Source organism: Dama dama, chromosome 5 (assembly GCF_033118175.1).
Source record: "Dama dama isolate Ldn47 chromosome 5, ASM3311817v1, whole genome shotgun sequence".
In the NCBI taxonomy this organism is placed as follows: Eukaryota; Metazoa; Chordata; class Mammalia; order Artiodactyla; family Cervidae; genus Dama; species Dama dama.
Window position 1 is genome coordinate 12738036 of NC_083685.1, and position 13257 is coordinate 12751292.

Genomic DNA, 13257 nt, shown 5'->3' on the forward strand with positions numbered 1-13257 from the left:
GAGATAGAGAACAGAGCATGTGATCTAAGGAGAGGCAGATCCAGAGTCAGGTCTCATCTCCACCAGTGGACCACAGCCTTTCTAAACCTCAGCGTAAGATGCCATATGGATCACAGCCTTTCTAAACCTCAGCATACAGTGCCATATGGATAGGCTCTCCCAAAGTGCTCGAAATCTGGTCCCTCATACTCTTTTTTTTTTATTATTTTTATTTACTTATTTACTGGCTGTGCCGGGTCTTCGTTGCTGCGTGGGCTTTCTCTAGTCGCAGCGAGCGGGGGCCACTTTGGTTGCGGTGCATGGGCTTCTCACTGCAGCGGCTTCTCCTTCTGCAGAGCATGGGCTCTGCACAGGCTTCAGTAGTTGTGGCGCATGGGCTTAGCTGCTCCACGGCACGTGGAATCCTCCCAGACCAGGGATCGAACCCGTGTCTCCTGCATTGGTATGTGGATTCTTCACCACTGGACCACCAGGGAAACCCTTGGTCCCTCACACTCTTATGATAGGTCCCCCCACATTCCCTTCCCTTTAGCTTTCAGGTGTTCCTATTTTTGTCCTCATAAGAGCTCAGACAATTCAACAGAAACCTGTCCTGGAAAGGAGGAAAGTGGAGCTGATTATCACCAAGAGCCCCACAGGAAACCAGGTGAATGAAGGAGGGACATTTGCAGAGAAGCTCAAAGGTAAAAGGAAGAACTGACAGAAATATCCAGGCTGTTAAAGAAGGGAACAGCACAACACATAACATTCTCACATCCACTAAGGGAAGAGGGCTGCCAGGGTTTGGGATCAGAAAGGATATCTTGCGCAGGACAGTAACTAGTACAGCGTGGATAAGGTGATCTGCCCATCTTTTCTGGAAGGCAATATGATATCACCTTTTTTTTTTTTTTTTTGGCCACACCATGCAACTTGCAGGATCTTAGTTCCCAGACCACAGATTCAACCCAGGGCCATGGGAGTGAAATCGCTGAGTCTTAACCACCTGATCACCAGGGAATTCCTGAAATTCATTTTTGAAATGAATTTTTGAAATTTTGAAATTGTTAACAAAGTGGACCAAGCAATCCCATTACTATGGATTTTCCTAAGAAGGTAAGTATGAGGATTTTTCTCCACTGCATTGTCTATGAAAGTGAAAGTATTCAGTTGCTCGGTCACATATGACTCTTTGCGACTCCATGGAAGCCCGTCCAGGCTCCTCTATCCATGGTATTCTCTAAGCAAGAAGACGGGACTGGGTTGCCATTTCCTTCTCCAGAACAAAGGGAAGAAACTGGAAACAATCTAAATGTCCTCATTAATGGCTGAGTCAACCTTGACAGAGCTAGATGATGGAATATTCATGCAACCTTTGAAAATAATAAGCCGCCTGTTTATGAATAAATTCATAAATCTGTGCAAGATAAACGAAGTTAAAGAGGTAGGATGTAACATGATCTAAATTATGAAATAGATCCCAGTGGGTCCCTCCAGAAGCTGGGGTTATGGGAGAACTTTTAGATCAACTTATTACTTTTTTGCAGGCTTTCCTCATGGCTCAGCGGTAAAGAACCCACCTGCCAATGCAGGAGACTCGGGTTCCACCCCTGGGTCGGGAAGACACCCTGGAGAAGGAAATGGCAACCCATTCCAGTATTCTTGCCTAGGAAATCCCATGGACAGAGAAGCCTGGCAGGCTATAGTCCATAGGGTTGCAAAAGAGTTGGACATGATTGAGCTACTAAACAACATTACTTTTTGCACATCTGCATTGTTTGACTCTTTTTACAGTAAGCATTTATGAAGTTTCTGGAGAAGGAAATGGCAACCCACTCCAGTATTCTTGCCTGGGGAATCCCACGGATGAGGAGCGTGGCAGGCTACAGTCCATGGGGTCACAAGAGCCGGACATGACTTAGTAACTAAACCACCACCAGCATTTATGAAGTTTAGATGAATATTTCCATGTTGAAAATAATATTTATTACTAATTGTTAATAGATTATATAAGTTATTAACATAATTTTAATTATGACAGAGCAGGAGGACTAGTCTAGGAGGGACACACACAAAATAAAGGAAGTGCTCGCAGTCTCCTGGTGACAACATGTGACCCTCCAGGCTATCCATTCATCCTCCCCGTGCCCCCCACCCTCCACACCAGCTTAGGCAACGAGAGGCAATGGGAACAGAGGTGAAATTCACAGGGGAGGATCTTGCTTGGCTGGAAAGCAAAATGAAAACGAAGTAGAAGATATTCAAAGCTTCCCCCACATTTCTCCCAAGAGGGGTCCCTGGGACTGAGAGGAGGACAAAAGAGGATTTGAGTCTGATTTCGTCATCTGTGGATCCAGAAAAGCTGCTACTTCTGGGGAAATGTCCATTCTGGTTTTTTTTTAACATTTTAAAAAAGTGCTTCCTTGTCCTTTTTTGTTTTTTTGGCCCCGCAGCATGTGGGATCTTAGTTCCCCAACCAGGGATCGAAGTTTTGCACCCTGAGGTGGGAGCACAGGATCTTAACCACTGGACCACCAGGAAAGTCCTGAAATGTCCATTTTCCACACAATACCTTTCACTGGGTCCTCCACCCCACTCAGCCTGTAGCACCCCTAGTCCAATATCCTTGCTAACTCAGTGAGCTAGGATAAAGCAGGTCACCTAGCTAAGCCTCACCTGCAAAATGGGCGAGTAAAGAGATGATCAGGAGAAACCACAGCAGCCAGCCCTGAGTCCCCCAGACACCTTACCTTCCCTGATAACCCACTCACTGGACTCTGATTTTTATTTGAGCATCTTAGAATCAGGGTATAGTGGGAAGAAGAAAGATATTAGATTCAGGCAAAAGTGCATTCTGTATCAGACCTATCATCTTAACAGCTGTGTGATCTTAGACAAGACACTCGATCTCTCTGAGCATCAGTTATCTCTCAAGATTGTTGAAATTATCCAACAACATACTCTAGAAAATGTCTGGCACATAGTAGAAGCTGTTATAACCGCCGTTACAAGATGACTCGCGCTTCCAACTCATAAAATTTCTCGGGAGGGAGCCATGCCATAAGCCTGTCTCCTGAACGTGGAGGTCTCAACTTTGGGGAAAAACTTAGGAGTGTAAACTTGGATTTTCAAAATGATGTCTTTATTTTCAGTAATCCCGAATTGGAATTCAGCATTTCTTTCTGTGATGGGTGTCGGCAGCAAGCCACAGTTGAGTTAGCAGCCCTAGCGACTGTCATCAACAGAAACAAAATAACTTCCCATCTTGCTGCAGCTGCACAGGTCTCCAGATACCGCTTATGCACATGATGACTTCAAAATTACAGTCATGTTCAATCTGCTACTAGGTCCCCACTACTTAAGACATTTATAAAGTGCATATGTTACTATGTAGCCATTTAGAAAAGAGTTTGATCACTGTGTTAATATAATGGGTTTCCTTGGCAATCAATGCATCTTATTTTACACATTTAATTAGAGTCTTCTGAGAAGGGATCCCTAAGCTTCCCCAGACTGCCAGAGGAGCCCAAGGCCCTAACCAGGATAAGAATCCCTCTGTAGAAGAAATATGAATCAGGAAATCCTGAACTTAGCTGCGATGTGTGTTTCGCTGTGAACCAACCATTCTTTACCTTACTCCATTTTTAAATAAATTCTTTGCCTAAATGAGCTTTGCCTTACTCTGAGTAATAACAGCCATGACATTAAGGGGTTTGTGGTGCAAGGTCCTCTAATGCAATTAAAATAAAAATACTTATCTATTTGAATTTTTTAAAAGTACACCTGAAATTATCCCACGTACAAGGAGCACAGTGCCTAGCACATTTTGAAGGATGCTGCATTCACCCCCTTCATCCTCTCTGTGACCCTCTGAAGTGGGGACTGCTCTTATCCCCATTTTACAGATTAGAAAACCGAGGCCAAGGGAGATGAAATAACTTGCCCAGGGTCCCAGAACTAGAAGAGACACCATCAGAATTCTAACCCAACTGTCTCCAAATTACTTCTAGACAATTTCCTACTGACCTCTTTCCATTTTTAAAACATAATATGCTTTTAGGGGTGCAGGGGTTTGGAGCCTTAGACTGCTCTCTCATTTCACCCACCTCTCAGGGGTGTGACAATCTCCCACTCTGGGCCCCTGCCTTTGTTTGTCATCACAAAGCATGTCAGAGGAACCAGACAGGGGACAAGAGAGTGTCTGCCAAGTTTCCATGAGGTTACAGACACCCTCATGACACCCTGGGGTCTCCTGGCCCAGCTTTCCTGTGGACTGTGTCATTTCAGAACCAAAGCTGGAGCCACACTGAGCAGCTCCACTGCTCAGACTCTCCCCCTGGGGCCAGGAGGCTGAAAGGAATGAAATTAGCTTTATAGTTCTCGCTTGGCAGCTGAAGCTACGTAATGGAAAAAAAAAAAGAAAAGAAGAAGAAGAAAAATCATTACAATAATAAAACAAAAATGTTGTCAAATCTCACTGGCAATTCAATTTAGATATTGCTTAGTTCAAGTACTGGGCTGTCAGAGATCCAACAGGGAAGGGGAAGTCTCTTTTTAGTTTGATATTCTTAATGGGGATGGTTACTTTTTTAATTAAAGAAAATAACTCTTAAAAAATGTTGGCTGAGGGAATTTACAAGAGAATGTATCAATGGACTCCGTGGAATTCTCCCTTCCGGCACTGCCAGATTGCAAAATTACCCTCTGGAAAAGCCAAATCCTGCTTTTGATTACTAACATTCACAGAAGTGGGAAAGGCATATTATGTCAATAACCACTTGTCCCTCTCAGTATGTTTCTCTCTGAGGAGCTTGAAACATCAGCCCCACCAACAACCACGCACGTCTCCCCTCGTGTCTGCAATACAACATCCCCAAATCCACCTGACAGGTGTCAAAATCGACGCAGGGAAGAGCAGAGTGACTTCTCAGTCAGGATGGGGTTACAGAGGCAAAGAGGAGAAAATGGTCCCAACAAACACCATTTGGGGTCATTTCTCTTTTTCTGACCATGCCACGTGGCTTGTGGGATCTTAGCTTCCCAACCACGGATTGAACCGGTCGTCAACAGTGAAAGCAGAGAGTACTAACCATTGGGCCACCAGGAAATTCCCAGGATCATTTTTCCTGGGCCCATCAATGCATGAGTCAAAGGAACTTGTGAGTAGCAACACAGCAAAAGCCTCTAAAGTCCCCGTGAGGAGAAGATGACCTATTTTCCTCTACATCATTCAAGTATACAGGCAGCATCATTCAAGAATACAGGCAGGAGAGGGGAAGCCGCGGGGCGGTGGGCCGGGCCGCGCGCATCCTCTGTCCAATTAAAAAAAAAAAAATACAGGCAGCAGAGAATTAAAGGGACAGTTGAAAAGCCCTCGTGGGTCTGGGAAGAGAGTAGCAACTGGGGGCTACTGTTTTCACCAATATGATCATCAGCATGACCATTCTCACCATCACCACTATGTCCCTCATCCTCATCTTCCTCCTTATCCTTTACATTGTTTTTGTGTGTGTGTGTGTGGGCATCCTATTGTTCCAGCCACTGTTGCTGTTTTTTAATCACTCAGTCACGTCCGACTCTTTTGCAACCCTATGGACTGCAGTCCACCAGGCTCCTGTGTCCATGGGCATTCTCCAAGCAAGAACACTGGAGTGGGTTGCCATTCTCTTCTCCAGGGGCTCTTCCCAACGCAGGGATCAAACCTGCATCTCCTGCTCTGCAGGCGGATTCTTTACCACCGGGTCACGGGGACAGCTCTCCAGCCACTGCACTGGTTGACTTACACGCTTTCCCTCATTTGATCCTGGCAAGAATCCCATTTCATCCATATGATGACATTTATTTTAGAGACAGAGAAAAGAAATGAGATGCAGAGAGGTTGAGCAACTTGCCCTAGATCACCCAGCTAAGAAGAGGGAAAGCTGAGCTGCACCCGGGGTCAGTGCTATTCCAAAGCTTTTCCCAACTTACACTTGATAATAGGCAATTGTTGCCTTCCCATCACTGCTAGGGCAACTTCTGTCGCACAGAGCATCTTTGAGGCTACCAGAGTTAGGTATTGGTTTCAGGTAACGTCAACCTCTACCGATCCAACTGTCCATCATTCCTGCTTTACCAAAAGTCAAATCCCACTGCACTTGGCTGACACAGACACAATCTGCCCAGTCTGGACACCAACCAGGGACCCGAGTACCCCAGTTTACCCTGGGTATCAGGGCCACCAACCAGCTTCTCCCGGCTCCATCACTCTCTCACATTCTATTCCACGTGAGCGGATGCAATGAATGACGCCATTGTCCCCGGGTCTGGGTTGTAAAACATTACAAGGGAATATTGAAATCCACAGCCAAACGGCATTGCAGCCGGCCGCCAGCTAACGAAGGGCCCCGAGAATGTTTTCCACTGCAGCCGACTGAATTGGCCTTTTCACGGGAGCAGGTGGCAGGGGCGCTGGGGTGCTGAGGAGGGGGCAAGTTTCTGTTGTTGTTTTCCCCTGGCGATGCTTACTCAGTTTCTGGCTGCCTTTCTCCAACGACTAAGGCAGTGCGCTGGGGCAAGGCTGGGGCCTGTAAAATCTGTTCTCGCAAGCAAGTTCCTCCTCTCGCTAGCACTTTAATCTGCGATCAGAATGAAAGAGGACACTCCCCCCATCCCACGAGAGCCTTCCCGATTTATTAACTTTCTGATACGCTTGGGGAAATGATTCTAATCTAACGTGTGTGGACCCTCAAGGGATGCGGGCAGTTCACCCCAAGCGGGAATTTAGCTCAGCAAATAATAATCGCTCCCATCATTCTCATCTACAAAGTGCTTCACGATCATTTTATGACTCAGGTCTCACCCCACCAGCGAGGTGGAGAAAAGCACTGAATTCCAGCTGCTCCATTTTGCTGGTCAGACCAGGGGGACACAAAGAAGTGACATGAATTCCCACCATTGATTCTAACAGGGCCGTCTGATGTGAGCAGCACCAAGAACCTCAAATGTTGGGACTTCCCTGGAGGTCCAGTAGTTAAGACTCTGCTCTTCCACAGCAGGGGGCACGGGTTCAATCCCTGGTCAGGGAACTAAGATCCCACATGCCATATGGCGTGACCAAAAAAAGAGAAAGAAACTCAAAGACAATGCCCTCACTGGCCAAGAGCACCCAGCATTCATGACAACTTTGGTGGGCGACCTTGGGGTTCCCTCATTAAATCTCTATGTAACTTCATATCAGGGTACTCGTTTCCAGTTGCGACTCTGAAGTCAGGTTGTGTGGATGTGCCTGTCTTTGATGGTACACAGCCACCAACTTGGCCACTGCGGGGCTGGCTAAGTTCTTCCCTTCTCTGAACCTCCATCTCTTGTCTGCAAAATGGGAATAGTCAGACTCATCCCCTTCTTGGGTGGTCAAACAATACAATGCTTGGAAAGGCTTGGCATATATTGGCGACACATTGCTCCATTAACCCCAGCTTAGAAACCACATGATTATATTTTGAAGCAGACATTCTTACCTTGCAAGGGCTTCACCTGATTTATGAATTTCACTCCCCATGCAATCCCAAATACCAGATCATTAGAGCTTTGTCAGTTCTTCTAGGGAGAAATCCATACTCGCATCTGCTACTCAAAAGGGGTCCCAGGATCTCTAGTTCTCCCCAGGAGGAAAAAGCCTCATGCAAAATGGTAAACAGTGTATGGTTTCCTTTATATAAAATTCTGTAACAGACAAACCTAACCGACAGTTTTTTTTTTTTAATCAGAATATTGATTGTTTGTGGTGGGGAAGTAGAAGAGGAATAAATGGGAAGGGACATGAGGAAACTCTCTGGGTGGAGGAATGCTTTATATTATGATAAGGACTTGGGTTGCACAGGTATATACATTTGTCAAGAAGTGAATGGTGCTCTTAATGTCTTTGCATTTCACAGTATGTAGACTTTACCTGAAATAGAGAATCATGAACAGAGACTGAATCTGCATTAATGGCACGCCTGCTGAAGAATACAAGGATGAAAGTCCTCACAAATGCAACCAAGTGTGAAATACACCCAAAAAAAATGGGGGAGGGGTGGGATGCTCCAAGAGGGAGGTGATATATGTATAATTATAGCTGATTTGCATTGTCATATGGCAGAAACCAATACAAACAATGCAAAGCAATTTTATTCCAATTAAAAAGTAAATTAAAAAAAATAAGATGGTAGATGGATGGATGGATTGGTGAATGGGTAGACTGGTGGATGGTTAAATGTATGTATGCATTGATGGATGAATAGATAAACAGATGGGTTGGTGGATGGGTGAATAGATAGATCAGTGGATGGATGTGTGATAGAGCAAATATATAGCCACATTAATTGTAGAACCTAATCAGTGGGTATATGGCTGATCACCATGCAATTCTTCCATGTTTTCTATATATGTTACATTTTTCATAATACAATACTGGGACACATTCTCAGGACTTCTAATGTTCAGCCAAAGTTGGCCACCAAGTAGAGAAATGGGTTCCTTTTTATAAAACAGCTCAGTCCATGAGCTCCATTTCCAGAAGGTAAGGTCACACATTATTTTCTACAAGTCTTTGCTCATTTTGTAGGGTCAAGAAATTATCCAGGTGTGACCAGGGGACCCCTCCATCAAATAACTTGAAAAAGCACAGTTTCAGACCCTCTCCCAAGAGCCACTGATTCAGAACCTCTAAGGGTGAGACCCAGAAATCTGCTTTTTTCACCAGCCTCCCCACCCCCAGCTAATTGTGACATCTGACAAAAGTTTGAGAAACAACGCTTACGGGGGATTTTCCCTCAGACACTGTCCTTGAAAAGCAGGTTCAATGGGGGAGCAGAGGGGTGGGTATGGTGTTGAAGGTGAATGATGGACAATCAGGACCAAGATGAGACCTCTAGGGACAAACCTCCACTCACAACTTAGGCTGGCTTGGCCTCCCAAACATAGTCTTCTTGTTTTACATAAATTCACACTTTCCTGGGGGAAGCCACAGGCATAGCCAAAAGTACAGCAAGGAGTGGGGAGTTAATGTCATCTCCAGAATGTTCGATGTCCTGGAGATCACATCTCATTAACTGGACATCCCCATGGGATGTCCGGCCCTGGTGGCTCAGACAGTACAGAACCCGCCTGCCAATGCAGGAGACGTAAGAGACACGAGTTCAATCCCTGAGTCATTAAGATCCCCTGGAGGAGGGCATGGCAACCCACTCCAGTATTCCTGCCTGGAGAATCCCCATGGACAGAGGAGCCTGGCAGGCTACAGTCCATGGGGTCGCCAACAGTCGGACATGACTGAGTGACTAAGCACATCAGCTTTAACCACAAGCATGAGATTACAAGAGCTCTGAGCCTTCTTTTTGAAAAATGATCATTTGAAGTTAGGAGCTGAATAGTCATTTAAAATTAGGAAGGCGGGGGCAGGGGGGGTTGCTGGAGAAGAAGGGATGGCTCCAGTGGAAGGATTTTAACCTTTTTTTAAAAAGGTTCTAAAAAATTTTTTTAAATTTTTATTTACTTATTTGGCTGTGCCAGGTCTTAGTTGCAGTACTCGGGATCTAGTTTCCCGACCAGGGATCAAACTCAGGCCCCCTGCACTGGGATCACAGAATCTTAGCCCCTGGACCACCAGGAAAGTCCTGGATTTTAACCTTTTAAGGATCCCAGACCCTACAAACTCCTCAAAATTGCTTGACATTTTTTCTTCTATTTATATAGTGTGAGTTTTTCAGAGTTCCTTGCTTTAATTGGATTTTCCAAAGGGATCCTAGATACTGATTAAGAAGCCTAACCCTCAAGGTGGAAGAGGAGGCGGCGGCGACCTGCCCTGTAGAGGCAGGGGACAATGGTCTGTTTCTCACGTGGGTGGGCAGAGATGTCCCCAGCTTGGGGCTGATAAAACCTACTTGCTCCACCTGGGACAACCTGGGCTCCTGGCTCTCCTATCTGCTCTCTGGTTGCTGTTCTTTTTCAGCCGCTCAGTCGTGTCCAACTCGTCAGAGCCTCATGGACTGCAGCACACCAGGCTTCCCTGTCCTTCACTATCTCCCAAAGTTTGCTCAAACTCATGTCCATTGAGTCGATGATGCCATCCAACCATCTCATCCTTTGTCACCCCCTTCTCCTCCTGCCCTTAATCTTTCCCAGCATCAGGGTCTTTTCCAATGAGTTGGCTCTTCACATCAGGGGGCCAAAATATTGGAACTTTGGCATCAGTTCTTCCAGGCCAACCAGAGACTCCAGGGACCCCAGCTCTGGAGATCACTTCCTGCCAAGGCATCGACAGGCCACAAGAAGACTGAGGAAGAAGAGGCAACCTCAATTCTCCCATGAAGATCTCTGAAGCCGCTACCACTGGGCTCTGTCAGCCTCCCCATCGTGTGCCACAAATGCTTGTATGCTGGAAAGGCCAGGCATGACTCACAGCCGCACTGTGTGAATTAAAGCAAGAAGTGCCCAAGGAAGCACTTTGCTGCTGCCTGTTCCTATTCTGGGGTTTGTCTTTCCAGAAAGACCAGGGGTAGCCTGCCAGGGCAGAGAGGTGATTCCTTCTATCCTGAAGATACTCACCACCAGGCATCTGCACCTTAACTGGGTGTTGACCTGGCCTCAGACTTCAAGAGGGAATGGATCCCATCTCCTCCTGACATGATCACTCCAGCCCAGGGACGGTGCCAGCTGCTCCTAGGCAAGCTAGGGCAGTGTTAAATCACCCAGGCACACTCTCCAACTTCCTTCTGTCTAGAGGAAGGATCGCTGGCTCTCCCAAACTGAGCCCATTAGTGAGTCTTGTTCAACCAACAGAAAGTAGCAGAAGAGATGCTACAGGCTCCCAAGGTCTAGTGAGCAAAGGCCCTCCCAAGGTTCTCCAAGGACAGCCCGCCACCATGGAGGGAGTCCATGCTGGATGGGTCACATGCACATGCTCCAGGGGACCGCCCAGACAGGCTCCCAGCCAAAAGCCAGTGTCACCTGCGGTCATGGAGGTGCGCCATCTTGGACACCCAGCCTTGTCTGGCCGTCAGATACCTGCAGCCATCCCCACTAACACCTAACCGCAATCAACACCTGCCCAGGGGCATCCTTCCCAACCCCCAGACCCTGAGCTAAACCCAAGTGCTTCCCTGGGGATTTCTGGCTTCCCCTTGGGCACAGTGACAGCGAGCAATGCCTGGCTTTTCCACCCTAAACAGCATTTAGGGAGCATTCCTGAGGGGGAGTAGGTTGTTAAGTGGACAAAATCCGGAGCACTGTGAGGGTCTCTGAGCTCCTCATGGGAGCACCAAGGCTGCTTGTACGTTCTCCCCCTTGCGTGGGCACAGAGGTGTCAGAAGTGAAGGGCTGGGGCCCTGGCTGTCCTGGATTCAGAGTCGCATGCAGTGATGATGAGCCAGCTCAGAGTCCAGGGTTTCACAGCCGGTAGACAGGAAATTTAGGAATGGAGTCATTCATTGCACAGCAATAGTAATTAGAACACCCATATTACCTCACCTCATCCATGCAACAGCCCCGGAAGTGGCTGCTATAATTATCTTCCTTTCACAGATGAGCAGATAGAGCTAGGGAAGCCCCAGGGCTCACTGGTGTGCTAGCCAAGACCCCAGCTCCAGAGCCTGCTTTAGCATCAGTGAACCCTGCCCCTCGGTGCATGGATTCACCTTTGCATCCTCAGGACCTGGCATAGAGTAAGCCCTGAAAGAATGGGTGTCCGCTGAAGAAGAAAGCAACAGATCCAAAGCTGAATAAATAAATGAGTCTCTGGGAGGTGGGTTTAGGATGGGGAAACACATGTACACCCATGGCTGATTCATGTCAATGTATGGCAAAAACTACCACAATATTGTAATTAGCCTCCAATTAAAATAAATTGATTTAAAAAAATAAAAATAAATGAGTCTCCGGGCTGCAGTTTTCTTTTCTGCAAAAGCGAGAAGGTTAAACCAGATGCCGCCTCCCAGGGTCCCTTCTACCGCTAGAACCCCATGCTTCTAGGGACAGTGTTCCCTGCCACAGTGCCACGGCAGCTGGCTTTCAGAGATCTTTAGAGTCTGACGCCTTCTCCAGAGCCCAAAAACGGATGGATCCCTGCACACTCCTCCGATCCAACCCAGAAAGCCCTTCCTCTCAGCAGATTCAAATCCCATTCACGGGACTTCTCTGGTGGTCCACTGGTTAAGAAACGACCTTCCAATGCATGAGACGTGGGGTTCAACCCTTGGTAGGAGAACTAAGATCCCACAAGCCACTCAGCTCAGCCAAAAAAAAAAAATAAATAACCTTAGGGAGTCCCCTGGCGGTCCAGTGGTTAAGAATCCACCTTCCCATGCAGGAGACGTGGGTTCAATTCCTGGGATGGGAACTAAGATCCCCACAAGCCTCAGAGCAACTAAGCCTGAGCACCTCAACCAGAGGGAAGCCTGAATGCTTCAGTGGAGATTCTGCATGCAGCAACTAGGGCCTGACACAGCTGAGAATAAAATAGAGTTAAAAAATTAAAAAACAAGAGTGACTTCAGAGAAAAAATCCCATGCATCCCACAAAACCTGTCTCCCATCCTCTCGATAAAAGCACCTCCCCACACTCAGTGGCCCTGTCCTTGGCCCCATGGGACCTTTGGCTTCCAGGAAGTTCCCATTCAACTTTGACAGTGAAGTGCCCACGCTTTCTCATTGCTGCTGCTGCTAAGTCACTTCAGTCGTGTCTGACTCTGTGCAACCCCACAGACGGAAGCCCACCAGGCTCCCCCGTCCCTGGGATTCTCCACGCAAGCGCTTTCTCATTAGGGTGAGCATTTAGGTGCATCTCCCAAATTTCTGTGATTTGCATATCACCTTGACGATGTTGGCCAAATCTTCATACTAGCTCTTCTCCTATTTAGTTAGTGGGAAGATCCCCTGGAGATGGAAATGGCAACCCACTCCAGTATTCTTGCCTGGACAGTTCCATGGGCAGAGAAGCCTGGCGGGCTACGGTCCATGGGGTCACAAAGAGTATTTTCCCTAAATAACCAGCCTTAGCTCGCCTTCCCTTCTCCCTACTTCCTTCTTTCTTTTCCTTCTTCCCTTTTTTCCTTCAAATTTAGTCTTGGGGACTTCCCAGGTGGTCCAGTGGTTAAGATTCTGTGTTTTGTGGGCTTGAGTTCGATCCCTGGTCATGAAACTAAGATCCCAAATGCAGTGCAGCACAGCCAAAGAAATAAGTAAATAAAAGAGAACTTAGTCTTATTCTCAACAATATTGTCTATGAAATCAGCCTGATGTGCCTGGTATCTGTGGGGAC

At 46.9% G+C, this 13257-nt stretch overlaps 1 protein-coding gene across 1 annotated transcript in view; it reads right to left on the bottom strand.

Moving 5' to 3' along the window:
- TBX5 (T-box transcription factor 5) overlaps nt 1-13257 on the bottom strand; it is a 47258-nt gene that overhangs the window by 12681 nt on the left and 21320 nt on the right. The gene's annotated exons all lie outside the window — the stretch shown is intronic.